The following is a 20,698-nucleotide window of genomic DNA, read 5'->3' as shown; positions in this document are numbered from 1 at the left end:
CCACACTTGAAACATTTGAATTTAAACATATCAACCATGTTTCTGTTGGACTTGGTTGCTCCAAAATTCTTCTTGAATTTGAGCTTGGCAAATCTCCTGGATAGAAAAGCAAGATGCTCATCTATGTCATCCATGTCATCTTGACTAAACTGGTCTTCATGTTCAGCTACTAGCCATTTTCCTTTGCCTTCACAAACTCTATAGTTTGGTGCAGATTCAACAGCTTCAACCTTTGTCTCCTTCTCCTTTTATTGCTCAGCAACCAATGCAATGGATCCTCCCTTCTTTCTTCCTTTCTCCATCTTCTCATCTTGCTCAATTTCAAGCTCATAAGTCTTTAAAATCCCATACAATCTATCCAAGGTGAATTCCTTATAATCTTGAGAGTTTCTCAGTGAGACTGTCATAGGCTTCCATTCCTTTGGCAGAGATCTAAGAAATTTGAGATTTGAATCTTTTGTTTGATATATCCTTCCATGCAATTTTAAAGCATTCAGTAATTTTTGAAATCTACTGAAAATTTCAGTGAGTGACTCACTTTCTTCACTGTGGAAATGCTCATATTGCTGAATCAAGAGTTGCATTTTGTTTTCCCTTACCTACTCAGTTCCATCACATATAACTTGAATTGTATCACAGACATCCTTAGCAGTTTTGCAGTTTATGGTGTTGTAAAACATATCACCATCAACACCATTAAACAAAATGTTCATGGCCTTTTTATCCTTATGAACTTGTTCAATATCAGGATCAGACCATTCTGCTCTAGGCTTTGGGACAGATGGCTCATTTCCTGTAGCAGCTCTCATAGGAACATGTGGACCTTTCTCAATGCGATCCACATATACTTCATCTTGAGATAGGGGATGCAGGTGCATCTTCACCTTCCAATGGTGATAGTTGTCTTTGTCCAGAAATGGAATCTTTACTCCAACATCTTTGATGCTCATCTTCTTAGTTATTGTCATCTTTAAACTCTTAGTTCTTCAAGAGCTTGCTCTGATACCAATTTTTATTCCCAAACAATCTAAACAAGAATTATAGAAGGGGGTTGAATGTAATTATGGCTTCTTTTTGATTTTAAGAGCTGTTCTATTATAAATATATAACTATGTTTGATTTGCAATGGTGCAGAATAAGAATATAACTGAAATCAAATCACAAAGCAATTAAACACAAGTATTTAAAACTTTCTGGTGGATTGAACTTTTCCACCAGAGATATATATTAAATGGAGAACTCTGTGATACAAATAGTACACAGCTGCTTACAAGTTGAACAACAAGAACTACATAGAAATTCTTTACATATTTTGCTTTATCTATTTCTCTAGTTTTTAGTTTACTCACTTAAATTTTTTTTGATTCAAATTGCTACCCTTGGTTTATATATCACCAAGTTACATGATAAAAAGACAAGATAATAAGACAAACTATATCTAGTCTAACTTCATGCTGCTAGACTTTTCTTTCCAGCATCTTTGAATATCATCTGTTTAACATGGAAATGGAAATGCTTCTTTGTTCTCTAAATCCTTCAAACAGGCTGCCACATTCCATTTGCATGCAACCAACGCATGTGACTGTCAAGTCACTATCAACTATTATTTTGAATTTGAACATCCGTTGGAACTTAGATTGATCATCCGTTGAAACTCAGGTTGATCATCCGTCGAGACTTATGTTGATCATCCGTTGAAGTTTTGTAAATCATCCGTTGAGACTGTCTTTATGGCAGTTAACTCTACTTCATTTACACAAGATTACAAGGCATCTAATATTTACAATTAACCATCCTATCTTGCATATCAATCTAGTAATTAACATGACTTGAACAATCTACAACATCTAGTTCACTAAGCTATCCAAGTATGCAGAAATGTGTTACTAGCCTTATTGTTATATAAGCTACTCTTTCAACGGATGTTGATAATGATCATCCGTTGAAAGCTACAATTTCACTTAACTACAATCTACTAAGTATGTTGTTCAAGTTATCATCAAGTACACAACATATTCCTAACAACTTCGTTGCGCCAAAAATACACCACAGAGCCGGATCCCTTAGGTTTTGAGCGGGTATTTAAATCCCTCCTTGAAAGGGAAGATTTAAATAAAAATCGAGTTTTAGGATCCGCTCTAACTTTTAAAATTATTTTGAAGACTCGAAAACATTTGAAAATGTTTGGAGTAAAGATGATTTAATAAAATAAATCAGTCCCGATAAAATAGAAAATATCTGAATATTATTATTTAAATAATATTCCCATAAAGGATAATCTATATAAACATAAATGAAGTAAAAGTTTTTGAAACTAATACTTGAAACGAATAATAATAACAAAATATATACTTATGCGGAAGTAAGATCTTTATTTGAATAATCGAAAATAAAGTTTGATTATTATTCAAAACCATAGAATATACCTTATTCGATTAATAATTATAGAAAACTATATAAAATATACCCGGGAACCTCGCCTCCCGATTTTAGAAAAATGTTCAACTTTGGGTCCCCTATACTAAGGGTATTCTTATTCCCAGTCAATGCAACAAGAATTATAGAAAGGGGGGTTGAATGTAATTTTGGTTTCTTTTTCTGATTTTAAGAACGGTCTTACTTAATATATAACTGTGTTTGATTTTGCAAGAGTGCGGAATAAAAGTAAAATGGAAATCAAAACACAAAGCAATAAAACATAAGGCTTTAAAACTTTCTGGTGGATTTGAACTTATCCACCAGAGATATATATAAAGATGAGAACTCTGTGATGCTTAAATAGCACACAGCTGCTTATAAGAGAACTTACAGAATTACAAAGAGATGTTTAACAGATACAGCTTTTTCCATCTCTCTGAAAAAAATGCTTACTTCATTGTTTTTGTTCTACTTGCTACACTTGGTTTATATACTACCAAGTTACATGATAAAAAGACAAATAAGTAAAACAAAAATTGTTTTTAGTCTAATTCCATGCTACTTCATTACCCTATCCAGCATCTTTCAATATCTTCATAATTGTATGGAAATGGTAATGCTTCTTTATTCTCTAAATCCTGCAATTAGGCTGCCACATTCCATTTGCAAACACCCGACGCATATGACTGTGTTGTCACTGTCAACTGCTATTTTGAATATGATCATCCGTCGAGACTATATTGGTCTTTATTGTGGATATATTGTGAACTTGATGATTTCATTAACAAAACACCATGGTAGATTTTACTTAGTGAAAAATGTAGCACTCGACTGATAAGGAATATAGTCCCGACGGATGACTCAATATAGTCCCGACGGATGATGATTTATTATCCATCGAGTGAGTAGCTTGTGTAATAATGAGTCTGTAGCACATCTCTGCATACACCTTGTTTAGATTCTGTAGTAGCACTTAAGTCATGTTGACTTTAATTAGATATGCTGAATAGGTTGATTAATTGTACATAGATGATGTCTTGTAATTCTGCATAAATGAAATGAAGTCAAGTGTCAGATAGCTACCCGACGGATAAACAACAATGCCACTCGATGGATGATCAACAAGGCAACCCGACGGATGATCATGTACCCAACGGATAATCAATTCAAAGATCTGTTGACAGTGACAACACAGTCATATGCATCGAGTGTATGCAAAAGGAATGTGGAAGCCTATTCAACTGGGTTTTAGAGAACAAAGAAGTATTGTCATTTCCATGCTATTATGAAGATATTCAAAGATGCTGGAATAGAGTAATGAAGCAGCATAGTATTAGACTTGATAGGTTTTGTTTTATTATCTTGTCTTATTACTTTGTAATCTTGGTGATATATAAACCAAGAAGTAGCAAATAGAATAACAACAACAACAAGACTAAGAACATTATCTCAGAGAAACAATTGTAAGCTGCATCCTTAGCATTTCTCTGTAAACTTAGTTGTTCATATTTGTAAGCAGCTGTGAACTAATCTTGCTACACAGAGTTCTCTTAATATAATATATATCTCGGGTGGATACATTCAAATCCACCAGAAAGTTTTTAAAGACTTGTGTTTTTAATTACTTGTGTTTTGATTTTACTAATTTCTTATTCCGCACTTTGCAAATCAAACACTTATATATTATTAAGATAGAACATTTTATATTTTTGAAAAAGGTTCAAGAATTCCATTCAACCCCCCTTCTGTAATTCTTGTTGTATTGTTTGAGACTAACAATTGGTATCAGAGCGAGCTCTTGAAGAACAAAGAGTTTAATGATCACAACAAACAGCAAGATGAACAAGAAGGATGTAAGAGTCACATTTCCTTTTCTGGACAAAGATAATTACCAACACTGGAAGGTAAAAATGCATCTTCACTTACTTTCTCAAGATGAGGCTTATGTAGATTGCATAGAGAGAGGCCCTCATGTACCAATGAGAGCTGCAACTGGAAATGAGCCATCAGTTCCCAAGCCAAGGCATGAATGGTCAGATCCTGATATTGAACAAGTCAGGAAGGATAAGACGGCCATGAATATTTTGTTCAATGGAGTTGATGGTAACATGTTTCATAACATCATCAATTGCAAAACTGCCAAGGATGTTTGGGATACAATACAGATTATCTGTGATGGCACTGAACAAGTCAGGGAAAATAAGATGCAGCTGCTAATTCAGCAATATGAGCACTTTCATAGTGAAGATAGTGAGTCTCTCACTAACATTTTTAGTAGATTTCAAAAACTACTAAATGCTCTGAAGTTGCATGGAAGGGTCTATCAGACAAAAGACTCCAATCTTAAGTTACTTAGATCTCTTCCAAAGGAATGGAAACCTATGACAGTCTCATTGAGAAACTCTCAAGATTACAAGAAGTATACTTTGGAGAGACTGTATGGCATCCTGAAAACTTATGAGCTTGAAATAGAGCAAGATGAGAGGATGGAGAGATGAAAGAATAAAGGAGGATCCATTGCACTAGTTGTTGAGTTAGAGAAAGAGAAGGAGATGAAGATTGTAATATCCGGGATATATCATGTAATTATTTTTGCTACTAAATAATTATTATGAATGTTCAGTATTTATTCTGTGAATTATTTGTTAAGTGTTAAATGTGTTTGGATGTTTAAAAACAATATTAATTGAGTATTTTAATTTTTATATGTCTAAAAAAAATATAGATAATTGTCATATCTTCCTAATTATTTTTATGTTGATTTATGATTTTATAGGAAATATATGGATTTTATAAAATCTTTTTCCGAGTATTTAAAAACTATTTTACACAATCGGGAACCAACCGACGTCATCCGTTTTTACGTTTTTATAACCCGAAACTCTTCCGAGAACTCCTTCCAAACCTAATTGTAATATTTCAAGCATTTTCCATGTTTCGACTTTTTCGATCCGGCGTACGGTTTGTCCTGCGCGGGTCCCGGCGCAACCTTTTCGATACATTATTCATTTCAGTAAATCAATAAAACTCGTATTTTCGATAAACGGGATCTTTTTATTAAACTAACACAATTATCACCTCGTAATACGTGTAACCAGGCGCTGAGACCAAGACCGCAGTACAAATTGTACTGGTTTGGATAATTATCCTGAAAACCGGTACCGTTTGGATCAGTTTTTATAAATAAACGTACCATTTTTGTATCTGGAATGATCCAACGGGATACTAATTTTCCGTAATTATAAATAGCCTTTACCGTATTTTATTTCATACCAAAAATCATTTGCAAACAGTAATTACATAATTTTCCAGAGAAAATTTATATATTCATAAACCTTTTTGAAAATCATACCAACAATCGGAGGTGTTACCGGAATCCATTTGGAAAGCTTGAGTAACCAAAATGAAGATCTTGATGTGTACTATCAGAATCTGTGTTCCATACCACTGCAGAATCAAAGGTTTATTTTCTGGAAATTTATTTATTTTCGAGTTATTTTGATTAAAAATATGAATTTTTGTTCGGATGATTGTTTGAATGATTTGATGATTGCATGTTGTAGAGCTTGTTTTCCTGATGATTTTGATATATTATATGACTGATTTGGAGTTCAATAACATGTTCAAAATTGAGTTTAATCTTCGAATTTTAAAATTAGGGTTTATAACCCGTATGAATGTTCTTAATTGAAATTTAGGGCTTTTTGATTTAAGGATTATTAGCTGTTGTATTATAGTGGGTTGTGTTCCTTATGAAATTTGCAATCGATTGGTATTCAGCTCGTTAACAGATGATGTGTGAATCGAACGGAGTTGTCTTTTGAAAGTTTGCCGGTGTTCTTCATTTCCCGGCCAATCCCATAATAGGTTATGTGTTTTGATTGTATGTATATGTTCTTGGTGATCTGTACTCCAATTCTGGAGAGTTTGGTGAACTGAGGTGGCTGGAATCGTGTTCTCCGGCCACACTCCGGTGAGTCGACGGCGGGGGCTGCAAAATGGCAAACAAGCCCCTGAACTTTTGAAGAAGATACAGATTAGTCCCTGAGGTTTCCAGAAGTTTCAAAAACTGGATTCCTGTTTTAAAATTATTTAAAAATCATATTTTCTATTTATTTTAATTATAAAAATCTGTTTTTAATTTCTGAAAATTCCAAAAATTATTTTTAATTCAAAAATAAATCTGAATTAATTAGTTAATTAATTTCAGTTAATATTTAATTGATTAATTGGTCAATTAATTCGAAAATTAAATTAATAATTAATTTAATTAATTATTAATTGATTTTAATTAATTATTTAATTAGATTTAATTATTTAAAAATGATTTAAAAATTCCAAAAAATAGTTTCGAGCTTTAAAATATTATTTTAAATTGTTTTCAAGGCTCGATAATTATTATTAAATTGTTTTGAAGCCAGATTTGGCCAACTGAATCCCTGTTTATTACTCTGAAATTGATCCAACGACCCGTTTTAATTCCGAAAAATGTTTTAAAAATCATTTTAAATACCTGAAAGCCTGTTTATGATCCGAGACTTCTTTATAAATGATATATCATTGATTGTTTGACGTGTTATGTGCTATATGTGACTTGTTGGTTAACTGTCGGTCTATATGTTCGGTGTTTACTTGTTTATAGCATAACTTTCAATCCGTTAATCGGATTTGGGTAAAACGAAGGGTAGATAGAAGTGTATGTCGAATAGAATCGTATGAGTTGAATATTGATAGATGCTTATGATATGTGAGCAGAAGAGGCAAGGCATAGGAAAGGGAAATATATAGTCGAGGAGTAGACAGTTGTAATTGGAAGTTAGTGCAGTATAGCAAGCTAGTACCATGAAAGTGTTCTGAACTTTCTCGAGATATATTATAGTTGATTAATAGTCATGTTTTATATTGCAAGTGCTTTGAAGCACTGAACCCTAAACCCTGATTCCAGTTATTGATCTTGAGCCGTAAACCTTATTCTTTCTAAACCATTGATTGTTTTACACCCAGATACGAACCACAAATATACGATACTACTCCACAAACACATACAAACTAAACACCAAACACTGAATCGAATTACATACATACTCAAACCATTGTACCTTATGATTTGAAAGACCAATTCCTGGTAACCCTGAAGCATTGATTCCTTTGTTATCCAATTCTTTCATTACCTAACAGCCAAGCTTTGAAATTGCCATATTGATCCTTTGTGAAGGTTGAAACCATTTCATTATCGAACCTCCAATATTGTTTATGATTCTGTTTATTGCTTTATATTGTTTATTCTGTTATTATGTTAGAATTGGATTATTTTATAAAATTTTGGATCAGATTCGTGGTCAGGTTAGGCCAATGTGTGCCTTGGATCCAGTAGTTAGAGCAGTGTGGTGTGCTTTGCTCAGGGTTAGTGCGTGACTGATCAGCAGCCTAACCTTGGTTTTTAAAATAAAAATATAATATCCAATTCTAAATCATAATTCATTGTTCACTTGATATCATAACCCTTTTCACTTGATGATCATTATTCTCGTTTTTGTCATTGTGACTTGTTGAGCTAGTTAGCTCATTTGTGCGATGTTGTTTATGTTCTTTTCCAGTTAAGAAGGAACCAGTTGGTAGCGAGGATCCCCAGTCCAGCGCGAGAGCTAGGGGTTCAGGTTGATCGAGTTAAGCTAGTAGGCATCTTTTGAGACAACTTAAGTTTGTAAAAGTTTGTAATAATGTTTAATACTCAGTTCTAAGTTTGAATAATTGGGATTTGGATGGTTTGTAATATAAGTGTGTGTGTGGCTTGTGTGTATACTTTAACATGTTACGGTCCGTGGTAGTTGGTAAGTAGGGTCACTGTATATTATCATTATCTTTATTATTGTTATAAGCAGGTTATAAATAAGGTGTGTGTGTGTGGACCCCAAACTTCTGACCCGGGTTTGGAGGGTGCCACAGGTTTGGTATCAGAGCTACAGATTATAAGTCACTGATACAAGCCTAGGTTGACGGGAATTGGTAGAAGCTTAGGATTAGAAGAAAGGAATAGAAAAATAGAACGTCGAGAGGTTGAGTGCTACGGTATAATAGGTAGTAGTATGATTCACGTCGTGATTCGAGATTCTTATATTGCGATATGATTTCAGATAGCAGCGATGGCCGACTCTTTCATCCCCGTATCAGCTGACCACTCAGATCCCTCAGTTGGAGTACCATCTTCAGATCCACGTCTTGTTGTTCCATCAGTGTTGGCTATTCTACCTCCACCAGTGTTGTAGCCCGTACCACTGCAGGCTATTCCACCCCCGGGTATTGAAAGAGATATGTCCTAAGTCCAATCATGTATGAGGATTTAGGAATATCTTTTATGTAATCTATTTTGATTTCGTTGATATTAATAAAAGACTTGTTTTGTTTTTATTGCGGGCTCTATCTATTTAAATGTTTAAATAAGATATATCACAGTTTAGAGTAAAGCTTTTTATGGATTGTGATGAGATCATAATAATGAGACCTAAAAGATGATAACTCTAAACTTAGATAGTTCCTGGTCGTAGGATTACTAACTGGTAATTAATAATCCGCAAAGATCGGTACATACTATGCTTACTTTATTATAAAGGATGTCTGTTCTCATAGACATTTGTGTGGTGACACTATAGCTAGTGTGTAGGTGCTTATTATAGAATAAGTTCACTGAACATGACTCACACAACTGAACAACTGATGGAGTTCACTCACGTGTCAGCAATTGCTCACATAGTGATAGTTGTACAAGTATCCTTAGACTTGAGGTCATCATAGTCATCTTGTGTACACTGAACTATGCTTTGGTTTAGTTCTTAGTCTCCAGGGATAATTATAAGGGTTCTACTGGGTATAGGAATTTGTACACGAAGATAGTGTATGATCAATAAAGGATCTACCCCTTCCAGTGAATGAAGAGAATGTTCAATGCTGATCCACTTATGCTAGTTCAGGAATCTCTAGCCAGAGTGAATGAAATTAGAAAGGAGTTTCTAATTTACATTAAATAGAACTAAGCATAGTGAATGGGAAAGCAAGTGATTAAATAAGATAGGCTTGACACAAGTTCCATGCCTTGTATATAATCGTGACATTGCAGGGTAGAAGGAATTGATTATACGGTAACTACTCACTGAATAAGTTCTTGGTATTCTAAGCAGTGAATTCGTATTATCCGGATAGTCGTGATATGCTGAGAAGTATCCCTCACGATGTAGAATAAATATGATTAATTAATTAATCATATTTAATGAATTAGAGAATTTATATAAATAATGATAAAATAGTTTTATTATTATTTATTTCTACTATCGGCATAATATTGAACCTACAGGGTTACACCATAAAAGAGAATGATTTAATGGTGGAGGAATTAATTAATAATGGCTGATAATTATTTATTTATGAAATAAATAATTAATTGGCAAATTTAATAATTGATTAAATGAGATTTAATTGATTATAAATTAATTAAGAAAAGGTTCTTAATATTATTAATTAAGAATTTAATTTTTGGAAATTAAATCAAGTGAGAGAATTATTTCTAAAGAGTTTAGAAAAAGGATTAATAATTAAAAGGTGTTTTAATTATTAGTGAGAATGATAAAGGGTTAATAATAATAATATTTTATGGGAAAATTTTCAGCTGAAAATTTTTCCTATAAATATACTATTATAGACCCTATTTTTGCCTCAACCAAAAAGATTTACAAAACCCTAATTATCTCCATCTCCTCCTCCTTCATTACATCAGTTTTCTTGGTGGATACCGGTGGAGTGCTTCACACTTGAGGAGCAGCTGCTAAGGATCTCCGTTCATCATTTTTGGATCGCCATTAAAGACCTTCATTTTTCATTAACGTAAAGCTTCTTAAGGTAAACATATTGAACTACGAATTAAATATTATTTTTCGTATGGATCCTACGGAGGGTTTCGGTTTTTTTAAGATTTAAATTTACGTTTTCGCTGCGTTTATGTGCTAAAAATCCTTCAATGGCATCAGAGCTACTTGCGAAAAGTTTTTAATTCGTTATGTGTTTAACTGTTTTTGATATATGAGCATGTACGTGATTCGCCATGATTTGATGTTGATATAATATGCTTATATATGTATGGTTTTAAATATATGATATTCATGTGAGTTGTATAATCATAAGATGATTATGTAATCTGTATATATACTGATATATACATGATTTATGTTTGTTCTAATTATGAGAATTATATTAGATACGGATTTTGAATTGGCTGCTACAGATTTGCTGAAATCTGGGTCTGGTGTCTGATTTACGCAAACGAATACCCTATTCCATAGGTAAACAAGCGTCTGAACAAAACTGATAGCAAAAGCTATCAACGACTCGTCTATAAGGCATTTGACGTCGTTTACTGCCCGTAAACAGCGATTCTTATTTTTCTGATTTGATTCTGATTTTTCTGATTTTTGTCATATTTTCTTTTTATGATTAGATCATGGATAATATGATATGTTAAGATCATATTATGTGTTTTAATATGCTTTTATGTGTTGTATGAGCATGGTGGATGGTTATGGCCTTTCGACCTTAGTGTAATGGTTTTGGTTTTGGTTTTAAATACGACTTGCATGTCGTCAATTTTTGTAATCATAAATCTCGAATGTAACTCGAGTTATTCTTGTAAGTTCATTAGATTAGTTTTACTTTCAATCATGTAATGTAATTGAAGACTCAAGAAGGCTATCCAATGGAGGTGATACAAAGAAGAAGACGAGGCATACAAGAAGTCTAAACAAAGAAGAAGACTTATGTAATAAGTAGTTGTATTTATTTCCATCACCATATTAGATTGACCTTGATCTTTATCATGAGTTTGATAAAGATCGCATAGGATGAGGTCATAACCAAACACATTTACTTTATTGCACTTTACATTTACTTGTTTATTTAATTTTATATATGAGATATATGTCTATGTTTACCATGCGATGATAGATATAGGTGAACTTAAATCAATATAAGGCGTGCTCTAGAAAATCTTGAATAGGAATCATTTCTTGCCTTAACAATAAATATTATGAATACGATCATGAGATTCTTGTGTTTATGAAACACGTAATTGAATATGAATTTTCAATATTGAGAGAAAGGATGATTCTGTCAACAACAGATTTTTATCTGTAAGAAAGGGTTATTAAGTGATGCCTCTTGACAATGCTCCACCCGATCTGGGAATCATCTGATTATCGATTATTGATTTGAAATATTTAATTTAAAAGGAAGAATCTCTTTATAATATGATTATGATTGTAACATAAAATAATCCCTCTAAAATTAAATAATATCAAGTAGTAATTGGCCAATGACACAACGGGCTTGTGTCGGTTATAGCCTTCCAACATGGTAGAAAGTGGTTCTTATTTTTAAATCATTGTCGTTTCGTGCTACAGCCGAGGGCTTTGATTTCGAAATAAGAAATACTCGTCTATTACATAAAGATGTGTACATTGAATTAGAATCTAAAAGTCGGTACTTGCTACAGCCGTGGGCCGTTGGAGACTGATTCAATTGTACGAAATGTTGGGTTAGACTTGACTTAAAATATTGAGTTTGTCGTGCCACAGTCGTGACTCAATTATTCAAGAGGCTAAACTTATATTATGGAATAACATAAGATGTAATTGACAAGAGTTGTCTGCCTATTGAACATCACATGACGTTTCGTGCCACAGCCGAGGTTATGTGATGGAATGTAGGATCCCTATTCCCACTAGCATTATGAATGCTTAATTTTCACTTAGGGGGTTAAAAAAAATAGATAAACTAGTGGAAGACACTTATGAATAAAGACCTGATTCATATAGTGTTTTGAAATGAAATTGAATATTTGCTAAGTGTTGTTATGTGTTTATCATTTACAGATTTACTATATTCGTCATGTCTTCTGCACTATCACTCTGGAGCATACTAGATGGTCACAAGTTGACTGGTCCTAATTTAGCTGTTTGTTTTCACTGTAACAAGTTGGGGCACTGGAAGAGGAACTGCAAGGTTTACCTTGCAGAATTGAAGAAAAAGAAGGTTAGTAAGACTAACGCTTCTGATTCAGGCATGTTCATGATCAAAGTTAATATGTCACTAGGTCAAATTTCTACTTGGGTATTAGATACCGCCTGTGGTTCTCATATTTGCAATTCGTTGCAAGGACTAAAGGGAAGTAGGACTCTTGAAAAAGATGAGGTGATTCTACGTATGAGCAATGGAGCAAGGGTTGCGGCCATATCTGTAGGATCATTTAGTCTATATATGCCTAGGGCAAGACTATTATTTTGAATAATTGTTATTACGTTCCCTCTATTTTGAGGAATATTGTTTCTATTCCTATGTTGGATTTGGATGGTTTTTCATTTATTATTAAGAATAATGAATGTTCTATCCTTAGAGATAATGTTCTTTATGGATGTGGTATTTTAAATGATGGTCTGTATGTATGTGATGTAGAGCATGATTTACTTCAGATTGAACAAACTAATAAAAGAAAACGAGATGATGAAAATATGACCTATTTATGGCACTGTAGGCTAGGTCATATTAGTGAAAATAGACTGCGGACATTGCATAAGGAAGGGTTATTTGACCCCTTTGATTTTGAATCATATCCTACATGCGAGTCTTGTCTATTGGGTAAAATGACCAAATCTCCATTTAGTGGACATGGAGAGAGAGCTGCAGATTTGCTAGGATTGGTACACACAGATGTATGTGGACCAATGTCTACGAAAGCCATGGGTGGATTTTCGTACTTCATTACTTTCATAGATGATAGATCTAGATTCGGATATGTGTATTTGATGAAACACAAGTCTGAAGCCTTTGAAAAGTTCAAAGAATATAAACATGAAGTGGAGAAACAAACCAAACACAGTATTATAACTCTTCGATCAGATCGAGGTGGTGAATACTTGAATGGAGAGTTTCTAGATTATCTTAAAGAAAATGGTATAGTCTCCCAGTGGACTCCTCCATATACTCCACAGTTAAATGGGGTATTTGAAAGGAGAAATCGAACTTTGTTAGACATGGTTCGGTCCTTGATGAGCTATGCGAATCTTCCAGTATTCCTATGGGGTTATGCATTGGAAACCTCAGCATATTTACTGAATAAGGTGCCTTCCAAATCTGTTCCTCAAACACCATATAAGATATGGAAATAAAAGAAACCGAGTCTTAAACACGTTAAGATTTGGGGATGTCCAGCTTATGTCAAGAAAGTTGACCCAGATAAGCTGGAATCTCGATCCGTAAAATGTAATTTCGTGGGATATCCTAAAGAGACTTTGGGGTATTACTTTTACACCGATCATCGGGTGTTTGTCTCCAGACATGCTACCTTCTTGGAAAAGGAGTTTATCCTTGAAGGAAACAGTGGGAGCAAAATTGAACTTGATGAAGTTCAAGAAGCACAAACTACTACGGATCAAGTGGAAACACCTGTTCAGATTGAACAACATTCTGTGGAACAGCCCATTCGTAGGACAGGGAGAGTGTCTCGTCAACCTGAGAGGTATTATGGCCTTGTCATTAAGAATGATAATGAGTTGTCAATCATTGATGATGACGACCCTGTGACCTATAATGAGGCTATGAGTAGTGTTGACTCAGAAAAATGGCATAGTGCTATGAAATCCGAAATGGAATCTATGTATACCAACCAAGTATGGACTCTGGTTGAGGCGCCTGAAGGTGTTAAGCCTATTGGGTGCAAGTAGGTATACAAAAGAAAGATTGGAGCAGATGGCCAGGTGGAGACCTATAAGGCTAGGCTCCTGGCAAAAGGATTCAAACAAAGGCAAGGGATTGACTTTGATGAGACTTTTTCGCCTGTAGCCCTGTTAAAATCAATTCAGATTTTGCTTGCGATTGCTGCTTACTACGACTATGAGATCTGGCAAACGGACGTGAAAACGGCATTCCTCAATGGGGAACTTGAGGAGGAAGTGTATATGATGACACAGCCAGAGGGTTTTCTTTCCAAGGGAAATGAACACCTAGTATGTAAGCTGCTGCGAACCATATATGGTTTAAGGCAAGCTTCTCGTAGATGGAACATCCGTTTTGATGAGACAATCAAAGAGTTTGGATTTATCAAAAACATAGATGAACCATGTGTCTACAAGAAGGTTAGTGGGAGCGCGATAACATTTCTTGTATTGTATGTGGATGACATACTTCTTATAACAAATGATATACCGATGCTACAATCAGTCAAAGTATGGCTATCAAAGAACTTCACCATGAAGGACTTGGGAGAAGCATCCTATATTCTCGGTATGAAGATCTATAGAGATAGATCTAGAAGAATGATAGGTCTTACCCAGGGTACATACATCCAGAAAGTGCTTAAAAGGTTTAGCATGGAAAACTCCAAAAGAGGTCTCATACCGATGAGCCATGGAGTGTCCCTTTTCGAAAAAATGTCTCCTAAGACACCTGAGGAAAGAGAGCGTATGAGTAAGATTCCTTATGCTTCAGCAATAGGATCTATCATGTACGCGATGTTGTGTACAAGGCCTGATGTTGCTTATTCAATTAGTGTGACGAGCAGATATCAGTCCAATCCAGGTGAAGACCACTGGAAAGCAGTGAAAAACATCCTTAAGTACTTGCGAAGGACTCAGAACATTTTTCTTGTTTTTGGTGGTGAATCTGAGTTGAAAATAGAGGAGATGTCAATGTCGAGAGAGTTGACACACATAACAACATAGCAGACCCACTAACAAAGCCACTTTCTCAGAGTCACTTTGATCGTCATAAAGTCAAGATGGGTATTAGATACCAGAGTGATTGGCTTTAGTACAAGTGGGAGATTGAAAGAGATATGTCCTAAGTCCAATCATGTATGAGGATTTAGGAATAACTTTTATGTAATCTGTTTTGATTTCATTAATATTAATAAAAGACTTGTTTTGTTTTGTTTTTATTACGGGCTCTATCTATTTAAATGTTTAAATAAGATATACCACAGTTTAGAGTAAAGCTTTTTATGGATTGTGATGAGATCATAATAATGAGACCTAAAAGATGATAACTCTAAACTTAAATAGTTCCTGGTCGTAGGATTACTAACTGGTAATTAATAATCCGCAAAGATCGGTACATACTATGCTTGCTTCATTATGAAGGATGTCTGTTCTCATAGACATTTGTGTGGTGACACTATAGCTAGTATGTAGGTGCTTATTATAGAATAAGTTCACTGAACATGACTCACACAGCTGAACAACTGATAGAGTTCACTCACGTGTCAGCAGTTGTTCACATTGTGATAGTTGTACAAGTATCCTTAGACTTGAGGTCATCATAGTCATCTTGTGTACACTGAACTATGCTTTGGTTTAGTTCTTAGTCTCCAGGGACAATTATAAGGGTTCTACTAGGTATAGGAATTTGTACACGAAGATAGTGTATGATCAATAAAGGATCTACCCCTTCCAGTGAAGGAAGAGAATGTTCAATACTGATCCACTTATGCTAGTTCAGGAATCTCTGGCCAGAGTGAATGAAATTAGAAACGAGTTTCTAATTTACATTAAATAGAACTAAGTATAGTGAATGGGAAAGCAAGTGATTAAATAAGATAGGCTTGACACAAGTTCCATGCCTTGTATTTAATCGTGACATTGCAGGGTAGAAGAAATTGATTGTACGGTAACTACTCACTGAATAGGTTGTTGGTATTCTAAGCAATGAATTCGTATTATCCGGATAGTCGCGATATGCTGAGAAGTATCCCTCAAGATGTAGAATAAATATGATTAATTAATTAAGCATATTTAATGAATTAGAGAATTTATATAAATAATGATAAAATAGTTTTATTATTATTTATTTCTACTACCGGCTTAATATTGAACCTACAGGGTCACACCATAAAAGAGAATGATTCAATGGTGGAGGAATTAATTAATAATGGCTGATAATTATTTATTTATGAAATAAATAATTAATTGGCAAATTTAATAATTGATTAAATGAGATTTAATTGATTATAAATTAATTAAGAAAAGGTTCTTAATATTATTAATTAAGAATTTAATGTTTGGAAATTAAATCAAGTGAAAGAATTATTTCTAAAGAGTTTAGAAAAAGGATTAATAATTAAAAGGTGTTTTAATTATTAGTGAGAATAATAAAGGGTTAATAATAATAATATTTTATGGGAAAATTTTCAGCTGAAAATTTTGCCTATAAATATACTATTATAGACCCTATTTTTGCCTCAACCAAAAAGATTTACAAAACCCTAATTATCTCCATCTCCTCCTCCTTCATTACATCATTTTCTTGGTGGATACCGGTGGAGTGCTTCACACTTGAGGAGCAACTGCTAAGGATCTCCGTTCATCATTTTTGGATCGCCATTAAAGACCTCCATCTTTCCACTAACGTAAAGCTTCTTAAGGTAAACATACTGAACTACGAATTAAATATTATTTTTCGCATGGATCCTACGGAGGGTTTCGGTTTTTTTAAGATTTAAATTTACGTTTTCGCTGCGTTTATGTGCTAAAAACCCTTCAGGCATGAGGCCACCTATCAGAGGACCCTCACCAGCTGATTTAGATTCCACTGGACATTCAGTTGCGAGGGCCCCATTCCAGTCTACATTGCATCCAGTTCATTATTACCGGTATGAGGCTCTTTTATTGGAACGTGATTCTTTGTTGGCCCAGATCCGAGAGCTGCAGCATATCATCAGGACTACAGATGTTGATCGTGGTGTGAGGGAGCTTCGAGAGGAGATCCATGTGACACGCAGGATTCTTGAGGCTAGGCTACATGGAGCTATACTACCTTGCCGAGGCCCTGATGCACTTATGGGATGGGCTACTGAGGTGATGGAGGACTTTGAGAGGCTGGGAGGACAAGAGTTTCCTTGGAGTTGAGCCAGAGATCCAGAGATGAAGATGATGATCAGTGTTGTTATGGTTGTATAGTATGTACAGTAGTGTGTAGTATGCATCAGTAGACTTTTGGGTTGTATTTATAGACTGGATCTGCTGACTAGTTAGTAGGTTGTACCCTTTTTCTTTTACTTCCGAAGCGTCTTTACGCTTGTACAACCTAAAACTTTTGATCTATATATATCAGTACCTTTTTCCTTTCCAGTATTGTCATTTACTTTACTGCACCTGTTTTACTTTACCTTATTTATTGCACCAGTTATACCCCTGTGATACCATGTACCATGTTCCCTTAACTGTTTATATTCTGTAAAGAAGCATGCAATTTACTTAGTTCAACTGTTACAACTGTTTTCAAAAAGAGATATTTCTGTTTTACAAAACTTTTCTTTTATGCAAAAGCTTTGATTTAAAAGCTAAATAAGTTGTTTGATTCTTTACATAAAAATGCCTCCCAGAAGAAATACCCGCACCAACACCCAGAATGAAAAAACCAACAACAACAATAATAACAACCAAGATAATACAAACCAGAATGTGAACCCAGGACCCATAGACCCAGCAATAACCCAGATTCTCCAAATCTTGGACCAACAAACAGTTCACCTGGCACAACAACAACAAAGACAGACCAACCCCCAGGTAACTTTCAAAACTTTTCAGGCAGTAAACCCACCAGAATTTAAAGGTTCCTTAGAACCGATTGAAGTAAATGTTTGGTTAAAGGAAATAGAGAAGTCGTTTGCTTTAGTGAAAGTAAAGGAAGAACAGAAGGTTGAGTTTGCAAGCTATTATTTGAAGAATGAAGCCACCTATTGGTGGGAAACTGTGAAGACATTGGAAGGAACAGATGTTATTACTTGGGAAAGGTTTAAGGAATTGTTTTTAGAAAAATATTTTCCCTAGTTTGTTCAGGATCAGATGGAGCTGAAGTTTTCAGAGTTAAAGCAAGGAAATATGTCGGTTATAACGACTCGTGTATTTTTATTTTTATTTTATACTTGGAAGTGTAATAAAAGTTTAAGTAAATAAATATAAGGTGTGTATTGATTTTGGCAGCGATTAATGATTGTTATTTAATTATTTATGACTTGTTAATATGTAGAATTGGAATTATGTGATTTATTTGCGAGTTATATGATTTTATTTCGCTTGTAAAAGTGATTTTATGATAATTTTAATTCCATAAATATTTGGGTTGTCTTTAAAATTGGTATTCCAATTATATAATTTCAATAATTATTTTTAGGACTTTATAAAATTGAGAAATCAATATTTTGTTAATTATTTATGTTTAAATGATTTTCTGAGTGTGTTAAATGCTAAAATCCATATTTAATTATGGGAATCTTTAAAAATTATGAAACTTATATTTTATTAAGTTGGTATTATTCTGAGAATTTTAGAATTATTTTGGGAATTATCGGAGTTAGTTTCACCCGTGCGTTGATTCGTGTAATTGATAAAAGCGGGTACAAACTGTATTTCAGAATTATTCTAAAATTTCAAAACCTACGTTTTAATTAAGTTCGGGATACGTATAAAACTTTGAAGTGGTTTTAATAAATTTATGAAGTTGTTTTCTCGCGAACCCATTGCGTAAATAATAACTGCGGGGTGTTATAGACCCTGTTCGGCTCGGTGTGGTGGTTATAAGGGAGTGACACGTATCCTAATTAGAAGATACGTGTCAGCAGCTGGTTTTGGGGGATTAAAAACATCACCTCTCATTTGTCTCTCTCTCGGGCCTCGGCTGTAACTCTCTTCGTTTCTCTTCGATTCTCTCTCGATTATTTCTGTTCTTCCTTCCTTCTTCCTCCTGATTCTTTGTTCGCCGATTTCTTTCGGTTTTCCAGTGAGTTTCGGTTGTTTTAACTCCCAACTGTAGCTTCGATTTCTTCTGTTGGATGTATACATATATGCACCTGTGTGTATGTATATGTTTGTGCAGTGTTGGCTTAATTATTACAATGAATTCCGATTGTCGCCGCGTAAATTCCGGCTAGGTGGCCGGAAGTGTGTGTGTGCGTCTGTGTTGTGTGTGTGTGCGTTTGTGTTGTGTGTGGTGTGTGGTGGCTTGGCCGTGTGTGGTGGTCGGGGTTTGGCCGTGTTCTGTACTTCCATGTTTTGCTTGTTTTGGGCTCTGTTGGGCCTGTTCATTCGAGCCTTGGGTTCTTTGTTGGGCCTGGCAGTTGGATTTGACTGTTGGGCCGAATTTTGTTGCAGTGGGCTGATTATTAAATTTTTTAATTTCTATTTTCCTTTTTATGCAGGAATTATTTGATTAAGCATTCTTGATATTAATAATTTCGTGCGGGAATTATGATTAATCGGTGAAATGCGCGATGAAAACCCGAAGTAACGGGTACCCGCGAATTTTACCGTCGTCGGCGATGAGCCGACGGTGGACGGTGATGACGATGTTCTGAGTCCTAAATTCTATAAATAAATAAAATAAAATAATTATGTAAAATATGTTTGGATTTGAATAATTAATTTTTATTGGTGTTGGGTTGTACAGAATAATATTGTGGATGGTTGAGAATTGTTGACGTCGACTATAATCGACGGGTAGTCTTATAAATAAAGAAGTTGCTGCCAAAATTTTCTAAAAATATATTTGTAATTATACATAATTATGTTTTACGTGATATCCCTATTTATGTTCGAGAAATATAATTGTATGATTATGTGTATAATATTAATACGAGTCGGGTTGTCGGATTTGGGTTATTAGGATTTGAGGATATCAAGCATGTCGGTATAACTAATTAGGATATTCTGTAATTGTAGATCCCAGTCGAGTTGTTCCAGGATCAAAGTCAGCGTGAAAGCTATTAGGGTTTGTAAAGCGTTGCAAGGCAAGTACCCCTGACCATTCTTTTATGGTTCAGTGTATATGAATAGCTAAATGTTTTATTCTCGTGATGGAACAGAAATGTTTTAAGTTACGTATCCCCTGTAGTTATAAAATCATTGTTTTCGAATTGTTTTGGGGAAAAGTAACTTCAAAAGGTACCTGTCTCAAATGGAATGATTTGCGAAACGGATTTTATATGTGTGTTGGCTAAATAAATGATTTTGAAAATGAGATAGGTACAAGTGTTTTTGAAAACTGGATAAAATGGTCAGATATGGGATATATTGGGGCCAGAGTAGGCCTATTGAGGTGGCGTAAGAGGCTAATTCGGTTGCGCGCATTATAAAATCGATTAGTCCAGCAGGTCAGAGACCTAGCTAGTCTCTGAGTTCCGGAACAGGTAAATGGGATGGCAGTTAGAGCCGTCTGGTGTTGATAGCCTGATCAGCTATCTTCACATATC

The sequence above is a fragment of the Apium graveolens genome, chromosome 3 (assembly GCF_009905375.1).
Source record: "Apium graveolens cultivar Ventura chromosome 3, ASM990537v1, whole genome shotgun sequence".
Taxonomy (NCBI): domain Eukaryota; kingdom Viridiplantae; phylum Streptophyta; class Magnoliopsida; order Apiales; family Apiaceae; genus Apium; species Apium graveolens.
This window is presented reverse-complemented; position numbering follows the sequence as displayed.